Genomic DNA, 12829 nt, shown 5'->3' with positions numbered 1-12829 from the left:
CAGGTAAACAAACTGGCCTGGCCCGCCAGGGGCTTTCCTTGAACAAGCAGCATCCCAAGTTTGGGAAACACTGCCCTAATGGATAAAGCACAAAATGAGGTATTAGTTGGTGTCTGCTACAGAGCACCAAATCAAATTAGGGAACAAGATAACTGGCTCCTTATGCACCTACCTCTTATATTTTGGAAAAAAGCTATGTGATCATGGGAGACTTTGAGTGAGATATGCTGGAGGACTTATGCTGCCAGTACTAAAACATTCCTAGAACGTCTAGATATTATAGATGACAATTTCCTAATTCAAAAAGTGTTGCAACCAATGCAGGGGAATTCTATATTAGACCCAGTTTTGATAGATTAGGAAAGAACTGATCAGAGAATTAACAATTAATTGTATCTTAGGTGATCATGACTTGATCTCATTTATAATATGTAAAGTTCAAATCAGTAATATATATTTAGTGCTTTAAAAAGGTCAGTTTATAAAGCTGAAAACAACTATGATCCAAGTCATCTGGGAATAATAATTTAATCATAAAAATGTAAATGATCATTGGGAATTGTTTAAGAACATTTATTAAATGCCCAAAATGCCAGAATCCCACAATCAAGGATGAAGGCTGCATTGCTTAAAAAAATGGATGAGGTTTAGAAGGGAAGTGAAGGCTTCTATAAAAAAATAAATAGCAATTTAAAAAATGGAAGAAAGGGGAAGTTGATAATAATGAATATAATCAGAGGCTAGGAATTGTTGAAAATTGATAAGGGAAGCAAAGGAACACAAGGAAAAAACTAAGGCCAGCACAGTTATGGACAATAAGAGAGAGGATTTTTCTAAAGTTTATGACGAAAAAAACAAAAATCCCAACAATGGTATTGGTCCATTACTGGACAGAACTGATAGAAGTGTCAATAACAATGTAGAAAAGGCTGAAGAATGTTCAATAAATATTTCTGTTCTATATTTGAAAAAAAACAGATTTTGTCTCATCATATAATGATGATAACACTCTTTTCATTCCACTTTAGGAGAATGTTAAACAGAAGTTACTAAAGTTAGGCATCTTTAAATCAGCAGTTTCAGAAAACTAGCATTCAAGAGTTTTAAAAAAGCTGGCTGAGGAGCAAGCTGGACCATTACTGCTGAGTAAATCTTGGAACTATGGGAAAGTACCAGAAGACTGGAAGAAAGCTAATGTTGTGCCAATATTTAAAAAGGATAAATAGAAAGACTTTGGTAATTATAGGCCTATTAGGCTGACATCATAGAATCATAGAATATCAGGGTTGGAAGGGACCTCAGGAGGTCATCTAGTCCAACCCCCTGCTCAAAGCAGGACCAATCCCCAATTAAATCATCCCAGCCAGGGCTTTGTCAAGCCCAGGCAAAATAATGGAACAGCTGATATGGGACTCGATTCATATAGAATTAAAGGATAATATAATTTATGCCAATTAACATGGGATTCTGCAATATAGATGCGGTCAAACTAACTTCATATCTTTTTTGATGAGTTTTCAAATTTGGTTGATAAAAGTAATAGTGTTAATGTAATATACTCAGGCCTGATCTACATTGGGGGGGGAGGGGAGTTGATCTAAGTTATGCAACTTCAGCTACATGAATAACATAGCTGAAGTTGACGTACTTAAACCTATTCACCGCGGTGTCTTCACTGTGGTGAGTCAACTGTTGCTGCTCCCCCGTCGACTCTGCCTGCGCCTCTCGTGGCGCTGAAGTACAGGAGTTGACGGGAAAGCACTCGGGGGTCCATTTATTGCATCTAGACTAGATGTGATAAATCGACCCCCTCTGGATTGATTGCTGCCCACCAATCCGTCGGGTAGTATAGACATACCCTTTAGACTTCTGTAAGGTGTTTGACTTTGTACCGCACAACATTTTGATTACAAAACTAGAACGATATATAATTACCATGGCATATATTAAATGGATTAAAAACTGGGCTTTATAACATTGTGTTAAAGAAATGTTTCTTCCATCACATGCACACACCAACTTGTTATTTATTTATTTATTTTGGCGCTCAGACCCTGGGTTCAATGATGACAGTTTGTTTTTATTTTGTAGAAAAAGGAAGCTCTGAAAGATTTGTTTTTGGGGAAAAAATTCGTATAAAGCGCTATGTGAATTTGGGAAACATACGAGGAGAAAACCTCAACAGAGGTCAAATCTCAGATCTGCTAACAATGACAGCATCCTTTAATTTTGACCACACTATCTGCTATGGAAAAGCTGTCAGGGGCAGTAATACAGTATCCACCTTTGGGTATCACTACAATGACCAGAGATGGACTGTATATCTCTGTTTGTTTCAGATAAATGAATATTTAGCTATTTCCATGTTCCTAAACACTGACTCACTGGATATCCAAGAACCAGATGGCACATTGGAGGAGATAATGAATGACAGGGATTATGACCTACTGAACAAAACTGAAACCTTCTGGTATGATTCTCAGAACCGCTATGTCAGCTATGATGTATGCAATCTAGACAGGAGGATGACAAAAGGAAGAGAAGGTAGATGGGTGGCACTATAGGTCAAGCGACTGAGGTACACTTTTTAATAGAGAAAGTGGTTAGTATTTGGAGTAAGGATACAAGAAACGAAAAAGAAAGGAGGAACTGCAGTGGGTGGTTATTAAAAGACAATAGCAATGGAAGAGTGTAAGAAAATAGATCCATACCTGTTGGGTAAATACATGCATGCAGTTATTTAGAGGTCAGGAGCTCCACTCTCCTAGACCTTTATCCAAAGAGAATTTCAATGAATAAAATTCTATATGCCATATTGTCCTTGTAAATGATCAGTTCGCTTTGGTTCAAGCAAAATTAAAGGTATAGAAATATTACACTGGTGTGCACAAACTAGGGTACTAAGAGCAAACCCAGTAAGATATTTGTGTGTATACAGAACAGAAAGTTTAAAATTAGATACAAGAAAGTTAAAACCATTGCGATAGCTCATTTCACTCCAGCATTTCCTTATGGCACACACGGACTATATCCTCCCAAACACTATCTAACATGTTACAAACACCCACTTATAGAACAGGAAATATCTATTCTGTATTTTGGTTTTGTCACAGAGCTGAGTTCATATTTATTTCCTTGATAGGATGGAGTCCTGTTCCTAGAAAGGAGAGAATAAGACAGAGGGAGATGTACATCCTGTTGACTCAACTCTGAGCCTGAATGCTGCAATCTACAGAAAACATCTGGATAAAATTACAAACGAGAGTGTTAAGTTACCGAACAACACATCTTCCTGGCAAGTCCATATTCTAACTTTGGCTATACGATTTGTACAGATTGATTAGACATTTTATTATTATTTTATGGGGCAGTTCAAGAAACAAAGTCAGTCTGCTTGGAATTTTTACAAGAAAATAGCTAATAAAAACGTATGAAACTTTTGGCAATGCCAGAAGTTTGTACTCTGTATGGGAGCATGAAGATGTGAGCTACAGCACTGGCTCAGTGCATCAATCAGTGTGATTATAATGTTAATGTCTTAGCGGTAACACTTGGATATGAGTGTCTGGACAGAATTCAGGATCTCAAGAAGAGTTTTTCTGTTTCCCAGTGGCAGCTGCTGTCCAAATCAAACCACTTTTTTTGGGTAGTAACATTTATGTCATACCAGGGTGGAATTAGAATGTTTAAGGCAGGAGAAGTCAGATTCAGTTTTAAATGTATGACTATTCTATCTGCTAAGGAGGACCATGGATATTTTAAATAAATGCTTATTGTGGTGAATTCTGATACTGATAAAATCATTTGCATTATTTTTCGCTGGTGTTAATGCTGCCAGAAATGGCTATGCAAAGAGGTCGTACTGACCTCTTTCATTTACAGTATGATTTGTGCTGACAAAAAAGTAATTTTCCCACAGATTTCTGCATTCCACTTCAGAAACCCCCTCCTCAAAAAACAACCAGCTCCCACCTGCAAAAAACAACTGCAGAGTATGTTCATTCATCCAAACCTGTCTTCATCACACAGTGAGAAATCATAATTTTTCAGCATGAACTATTTACTGTACATTAAAGATAAAAAAAAACAAAGCAAGGCATAACAGAAGTCAAGTCTCCATACGTGAGTATAATGGGGGCCCAATTTCTCAGTTATGCTATATGCCTCTCTGGCAGACTTAAAAAGGTGCAGAAACATCCCTCCCCTCTCCCCAAGGGTACCCCTGCATAAAGAATCTCTATCTAGTTTAGAGCAGGCTAAAGACTCTACACTAGCTTTGCCCCTAGCTCTTGGTATAGGGGACAGATTCATGTATTCCAAGGCAGAAGGGACCATTGTGATCATGTAGTCTGACCTCCTGTTTAGCACAGGCCACAGAACTTCCTCCAGATAATTCCTATTTGAATTAGAGAACCTCTTTTAGAAAAACATCCAGTCTTGATTTAAAAATTGCCAGTGATAGAGAACCAACTAATAGCCTTGGTAAATTGCTCCAATGGTTAATTACTAATGGTTAATTATCCTCACCATTAAGGGTAGGAAGGGGGAATGGACAGAGTGTCCTGTGATACTGTTATTCTGTGCTTCTTAGGCTGTAACTTACCGGGCCTCTGGCTGCCCCAAGGTACAGGTATCATACAGGTGGTTTAAGACCACCTTTTCCCCATGCCTTCCATTCTTGCTCTCAGAGCAGGAAGTGAGTAACTGAGAATCAGGGCCAATGTGTGTCTCCGTTGTATTGGGCTATGTCGGAATCTAGAATAGCAGCTGTGTCCAGCAGACAGAACATAATGGTATTCATTGATATAATCAACAAAAATACCCCACAGCAAAGTGTTATTCTCTTTTTAGTGAGGAAACAACATGCAGCTTCCACATATATCCTTTTGTTCTGAAACGTTCAGATATACCTAGTCTGTGTCCTATAGAAAGTGAACTCCAAAGAGATTTTCCAATTAGAAAATGGTAAGAAAGAGTGACAATTTCCTGGTACAAGTGTGCTTTCCACATTTTCACAAACTCTCACCTTTCTTTCCTGTAGGAAAAGTATAAAAAAGGGAAGAGAAAAAGAATACCCCTGAAAATCCAAGCACTGAAATGGAAAACCAAACATTGGTTTCCAAAATCCAAAAGATAATGGTATTTTAAGGAAAAACTAAATGATAAATATTGCTTCTTTTGAAATGTTGATTCAAAGTAAAATACTTGAGTTCTGATTTTCAGATTTGAATATTGAAAAAAATGTTGTTGAAATTGACATTTTCCCACAGAAAATATTAATTGCCATGTTCTCGGACGAAAAAAATGTTATGGTAAAATCCTTGTAACCAGCTCTATTTCCAAACAAGGGCATAATATCACAGCTTTTTCAGAAGAGGTATGAGTTCTGTTTCCATTGTTCCTTTTACATAATGAAATCACCTTCCTGTATCAGTGCATTACCGTTAGGCCAGTGGGACAAAATAGGTGAGAAAAGTTTACAGGCACTCAAAACACAAAAAGACTCCTACTTTATAAATGTACCATGCTGTCCAGAGTATAATGTCTATGACTTGGCCATGAAATAATCCATTTAAGCTTCGAGTTTAATAATTGCATTCCATGGAATTAAAAGTATCCTTGCATATGGGCTTCCTATAGCAAACATCACCTGTTTGTAATCGAATCACTAGAGTGGCCCCAAGCTGCAAAGTTCAGTTACAGAACTGGATCTGGATACTAACTTGAACTGTGTTCTGGGCTGTTTGGATCCAGGGTTTTGGTTTAGCCTATCGCCGAGAAAGGGAATCAGTCACAAAGTTCAGATCAAGGGCTGCCCTTACAGAAAGCTCTATAAAACTGAATAGTGGCTAAACTATTAGTGACAGGTTTCAGAGTAACAGCCGTGTTAGTCTGTATTCGCAAAAAGAAAAGGAGTACTTGTGGCACCTTAGAGACTAACCAATTTATTAGAGCATAAGCTTTCGTGAGCTACAGCTCACTTCCTCAGATGCATATCGTGGAAACTGCAGCAGGCTTTATATATACACAGAGAATATGAAACAATACCTCCTCCCACCCCTCTGTCCTGCTGGTAATAGCTTATCTAAAGTGATCATCAGGTGGGCCATTTCCAGCACAAATCCAGGTTTTCTCACCCTCCACCCCCCCCCCCCCACAAATTCACTCTCCTGCTGGTGATAGCCCATCCAAAGTGACAACTCTTTACACAATGTGCATGACAATCAAGTTGGGCTATTTCCTGCACAAATCCAGGTTTTCTCACATCTCCCCCACCCCCATACACACACAAATTCACTCTCCTGCTGGTAATAGCTCATCCAAACTGACCACTCTTCAAGTTTAAATCCAAGTTAAACCAGAACATCTGGGGGAGGGTAGGAAAAAACAAGAGGAAACAGGCTACGCCGTACTCCTGCTGCAGCCAGTGGAGAGTCCAGGCCGCTGGACCACTCCCCGCACAGAAACAGGCCTTGCCCGTCACCGCTAGGTTCCCACGAGGAGCTGAGCTAGGCAGACGGATTACACATGACGTCTTCACCTGCCGCCAAGTCCCAGGAGGGGTTTAGTGGCTTCATGGGAGAGATCTTTGCTCTGGAGGGAACAAATAAATTGGTTAGTCTCTAAGGTGCCACAAGTACTCCTTTTCTTTAAACTATTAGTGTTTTCTATAAATTGAATAAGGTACTCTGGAAATTATTATAAAATGCTAAATATTTTAGTAGATAACTTTTCTATGGGTTTTTAAGCCATCTATACAAATCTATTGCCAGGATAAAATTCTCTATTATATCATTTAGTAAAATGTATTACATTCTACAATGCTTTTCTGTAAAGATGGATCTAAAATTCCTTTGGTTTGAGGGCATTTGAATGAAGGGTTTTTGTTTTGGACCAGATCTCCTAATAATTATTTTGAAACTTGGTGAACAAGTTTTGCTTTAACAAATTGAAATGATTTTCAAACTTCAAACTACCAATGCTCCAAATGTTTCTTAACACCCACCCGCCAAACCACCTAGCTGATTCCCAAATTCTGGACCTAATCTTGCTGCCATGATCTGCGCAGAAGAGCCCCATCCAGCTGTAGAGTACATGTGAAAGTGAGACCCATCTGCCTTCATGGCAATGCCCCCCCTCATCCTGGCCTCTGCAGAGGGTGCTGAGTGGAAGCAGGGATCTGTGCGGAGTAAGGGGCAGACAGTGAGTGGCTAGGTGTATGGGTAGATGGGATGTATATTGCTCCCCTACCATCCCCAGAGAAGGATGGAAAGATCATACAGCCTGCAATTGTATTAGCTTTCCTCCAAACCCCATCCACAGTAAGGATCCTTGTAATGGGAGCTCTGGCCCCTGAAGCACCTCTTGACAGCCCAGTGCAGTGCTGCTGTTGCATCCATGTCTCAGTTTCCTCTAGTGGGATTCTAATGGGGACTATGTAAATTGAACAGTTCCCCAGGGGTCTAGTTTACTTAATCCATGGGTGGAACATTGTACAGATAGGCCTTCCCCAGTATCTCTAGTTGAAGGGACAGTGGGCTGAGTTAACCTAAGTCTATCAACTTATCTCCAGATCCCTTACAGCAGGGTCTTCTTGACCTGGAACACTCTTCTGGAGCCATGGCCTTTTGTCATCAGCTGGGGGAAGGGTCTCTCCTCTTGGGTCAAGGTCCCCATAGAAGTCAAACTGCGATCATCCTTCCTTGGGGTAGCCTATAATTCCTGCGCTCTGGGGCTTCTGCTGTTACCTGGTGAAGTCATTTCATGGGGGACAGGTTCTGCTGAGACTTGGCATTCATAGCACCTCCTTTTTGGAGTCTTTCCCCCAAAGGAACATTCTTTCTTGATTTCCTCTCCTGGTGCCTCCCCTCCCCAGGTCCCTCCTGAGAAGCCCGCCCCTGGGGAGCTTTCCCATTCTGGGGACTGATCCTCTCCCTGGCAACCTCTTTTGTCTTAGCTGCCCTCCACTTGGTGTAGCCTAGATCAGCCACCATCTTTAAATAAGAGTGATAAAATTTGCAGCAAAATCATCTAAAATAGAAAATGAGCTAGGAAAAATGAACCACGGGAAAAATGTTATGTTTCTTTCCCTTCATTTTTCCTCCTTTGTCTGTATCACACTTATCTTGGTACCACTACCAGTTCATTTACATTTGACACAAGCCTTCACACATTTCCTGATGACATGTTGTACAGTTCCTGGTACATAACAGTTACCTCTCTTTGTTCACTGCTTTTTTTTTTTTTTTCTTAAGATGCTGACTCTGAGTTCTTTTAATCAAAACTGACCTACCACCTTGCATGATACTGAAGCCAGGGGAAGCCACAGAAGATCATTGATCTAGGCTCCATGTTGACCTCCATGTAGATTCATGTAAATTTCACCAGCCTTTAGAAACCAGACATTTCTTGAATGCATGGGTCAGGGAAAGAAGGGGCAATATGGGCAAAAGTATCTTTTAAATAAGTCATTCTACAATTTCCCTACCCTCCAGCGTCTTTTGCTTTTATCCAAATCATACTAAGATTATCTTGGATCTCTTCTTAATGTCTGAAGAGCTATGGACTGTGCTATGTAGGAGGTTAGATTAAATCAGGGGTTCTCAAACTTCATTGCACCGTGACCACATTCTGACAACAAAAATTACTACATGACCCCAGGAGAGGGGACTGAAGCTTGAGCCAGCCTAAGCCCCGCAGTCCCGGGTGTGGGAGCCCAAGCCCCACTGCCCTGGGTGGGAGTGGGGGGCAAAGCCAAAGCCCAAGGGCTTCAGCCCAAAGGCTTCAGACCCCACAGTTTGAGAACCACTGGATTAAATGATCATAGTGGTGCATTCTAGACTGAAAATATGTAGGGAAGAGAAGTTTGGCGCAAATGGCTAGTTGGTAGAAAGGAAAATAGGGTGGGAGTGGGGGGAGTGGAAGGGAGTGGGGGGCAAAGCCAAAGCCCAAGGGCTTCAGCCCTAGGTATGGGACCCATAACTTGAGCCCTGCCGCCCAGGGCTGAAGCCCTTGGGCTTTGGCTTCAGACCTGGGCCCCAGCAAGTCTAAGACAGCCCTGGTGACCCCACAGTTTGAGAACCACTGGATTAAATGATCATAGTGGTGCATTCTAGACTGAAAATATGTAGGGAAGAGGAGTTTGGTGCAAATGGCTAGCTGGTAGAAAGGAAAATAGGGCTCATAGTTGAGAGTGAAGAAAGCAGACTGTATAGGAGAATGTGCTATCAGCAGGTCCCCTGGTTCCTAATCGATTTTAGAATCTTGGTTTACACACAGTTAAGATTTTTATTGAGCACGTAGAGATGCCAATGGTACATGTTGACAGACCTGTGCTTTTCTGATAGCAGCCTGGCCCAGTTTGCATTCCTGAGTCTCTGCTGCTACATCAAACTGCATCCCTTCTGAAACCTGACCCTCTTTCTCCAATTCTACTCTTCATACTACAAGTAGCATTTCCAGAGTAATTCATTTTATGCCAATCATGTCTAGAGAGGAAGGCTTCGCCACTTGTTAGGGCACTGGCCTAGGATTTGAGAGATGTGGTTTCAATTCCCTCCTCCCCCTCAGTCTTCCTGTGTGATCTTGGACACGTCATTTAATCTCTCTGTGTCTCAGTTCCTAATTTGTACAATGCAGATAATAGCACTTCCCTACTTCACAGGTGTTTTGGGAGGACAAATGCATTAAAGACTGTGAGATGCTTATATACTACAGTGATGGGTGTATATATATATATATTGGCTTCATCGGATGCATCCGATGAAGTGAGCTGTAGCTCACGAAAGCTTATGCTCAAATAAATTGGTTAATTTCTAAGGTGCCACTCCTTTTCTTTTTGCAAGAACATCTTCATTATTCTGTCTTGTATGATTAATTAAACAAGTGTAACCTATCATTGCTTTATCCTGAATTGCACCTACTTCAAGTCAGCACCAGATCAACAGAGATATAAAAAAGATCTGAGTTCAGAAAAGAATTAGATCAGTTCATGGAGGTTAGGTGCATCAATGACTATTAGCCAAGATTGTCAGTGATGCAATCCTATGCACTGGGTATCCCTAAATCTCTAACTGCCAGAAGATGGGACTACATGTCAATGGCTGGATCACTTGATAAGTGCCCTGGTTCCATTAATTCCCTCTGAAGCATCTGACACTAGCCACTGTCAGACAACACTGGGCTAGATGGATCCTGGGCTAGATGGACCATTGGTCTGATCCAGTATGGCAGTTCTTATATTCTTTAGTGAGAAGAGATTCCTGTGCTAGCACAAGTTGAACTAGCTCACTGAATACAGTTAGCTTGTTAAGAACTCTCCCATACTTTTTGCCACTTGCAAGAAAAGCAGGTTCAGTGGGCTAGATCCTCAGCTGCTGTATATCAGAGCAGCTCCACTGAAGTCATTCACACCAGCTGAGGCTAAGGCTAACTGTGTGCTTTTGTATGTCTGTGCAAGAGAAAAGATCCCAGAAATAACGAACTACTTTTGAAAGTATTTCAACACTTTGTACAGTGGACAAATTCCCTTCATGTCACCAGACAAAGCAAAGCAGAAGGAACAGTTTTGGCATGATCAAAAATTATTCACTTCTTTGTAAGCCACCAAACACACTGGGCTCAATTAGTTCCTGTGTTAACTCCACTGACGTTCATTACATCAAAGACAAATTGGGCCCACTAAATTCATCCCCATCTGAACTACTACAGAATATTTAGTCACATGGTATGCCTAGTTATGAGTTCAATTATCTTAACTCGAACATTTAAAGTGTTAAATGAATTGCATAAGAGAAACTTTTGTTGATGACAATAATAACGGTCAGCAGTCAACGCCGGCACCAGTCCTACTACTGTTGAGGTAAAAAAGAGAGCACTTTGAGAGTGTGACTCTGGCAACATGTGAACCACTGGAACACCTTCATCATCAGTGTTTCATATGGTACAATGATGACTGATTAAAGAAACTTACTCCAGTCAAAACACATACCCCACAACAGATTAGCATTAAGGAAAGTTGGAACTCATAACCATTTAAACACAATTTATAAGCCTAATTTCCTGTGTGTCACTCCCAGATAATAAATACTTTTCTTTCAGCTTGAAAAGCCTTGGTGAAAAAAAAGTTAATTTAAGGCTCATTAGTTTATTTTTAGTAGCTCGAGATCTGAGGGATTTGAAAACATTTCCCTTTTCTAATAGAACATGCCTTCCTGTGTACCAAGGATGTCCATTGACCTCACTCCCTGCTGGAAGGTGCCAGTGATCCATGACAGAAATCCTGTGAGGGCTTTGAAAGCTAAATAGGAACCAGAAAAAAGTATTATCATGCTTAGCTGATTATAGCATCGGAAATAAAGTTCAACTGCGAGTTTGCAGAGAAGAAGGAGTAGGGGCTGAAACAAACAAGCACTTCCTGTGTTTGCCTGGAAGAAGCCAATCATCCCTCTGCTTATATAATAAGAACATTACTGCTAATTTGCCATGAGCTGAAAGGGATTCCTGGTTTTAGCTCTATGTCTCTGGCAACTGTTTTGTTTTAAATGAAAAGTAGATGGGAACATACAGCTAAAAAAAGTCATGCTATAATTGAGGTGCATTAATGGTAATTACTTCTTTCTTTCACTCATCATTTTGACAGAGAAATCCATTACCCCTTCATCTCCATGTTTCCACAAATTGCTCTTCCCTGTGGATGTGCAGTGACTGAAGGAAATCATGGTTTTGTTCCATAAAATGTTCCTTAATGCAGCCCTGTTCTCCCTGTACTTCTTTCCCTGGGGATACAACAGAATATATCAATAAAATCTATAAACAGTTTTCTACTTCAACAGGGATCAGAGAACAAAACTATGAACTGTAGTGGAACTGTGAATATCAGCTTCTGGGAGTTTCAGTGAGATTGGTGTTGCTGTTGGCCAGCTAGTAATTATGCTGATTTATTTCACGTAGCACTGTTTTGCCAATGAGATAAACTATTCAGAGATACATTTCATAGGGTGAAATGGCTTTCAAGGATCCTGTCATTCTGAATGAAACATTTACATTTCTTTTCTTAGATTCTCTTCTTGGTGACAGTCACAGTAAGGAGGCCACGGAATGAATAGGCATGGAAAGCCAATTACTCTCACAGCCCCTGGGGTGGTCCCTTTAGTTCCAGGGTGAAGCCCTACTACTGGGAAACACCAGTATTGGAAAAGACATGGATTCACTGTCTAGGATGTATCTCTTTTACAGTTACATGACTTCAGTGTCAAAGTCCTTTCTCACATATGTTAGATTCACTATAGATGTAACTGAATGAAATCGGAGTTAAGTGGAGTGCTGGCTTTTGGATGGCCCACTGCATAGGCGTGAATTTTACCTCAGGAGATTTCCACTGCTGCAGGAGACGATGCATGTGGTAGAAACAAACTGCTGCTTTTTGATTTTCCTCTTTGGGTTATTTTGAATTAAACTGATAAAGAAAGATCAAAAAGAAATGTTTTAGCTGTTGTGGATGGGGTTCTTACACTGGGTGAAAATACATGTAAAATATTTGGGCATTTTAAAACAAAAGAAAGGATTTCAAATAATCAGCAGCAATAGGATTTGGGAGCCCCATTTTCCAAGTTGCTCATGTACTGGTGAAAGCCAAATTTATATGTGCAAACACCAGACTTTAATGAACAAATCAGGTATCATGGGACTGGTCTAAAGCCAATTAAAAAGCAGTGGGAGCCTTTCCATTGCCCTCAATGGCCTTTGGATCATGCCTTATATGCCTAGCTGGCCACTGTGCCCATTGATATGCCTGGTTTTGGAGAAATGTACAAAGTTGGGAATGTTC

This window comes from Lepidochelys kempii, chromosome 3 (genome assembly GCF_965140285.1).
Source record: "Lepidochelys kempii isolate rLepKem1 chromosome 3, rLepKem1.hap1, whole genome shotgun sequence".
NCBI lineage: Eukaryota > Metazoa > Chordata > Testudines > Cheloniidae > Lepidochelys > Lepidochelys kempii.
The sequence above is the reverse complement of the archived record's forward strand: the minus strand, read 5'-3'. Positions refer to the sequence as shown.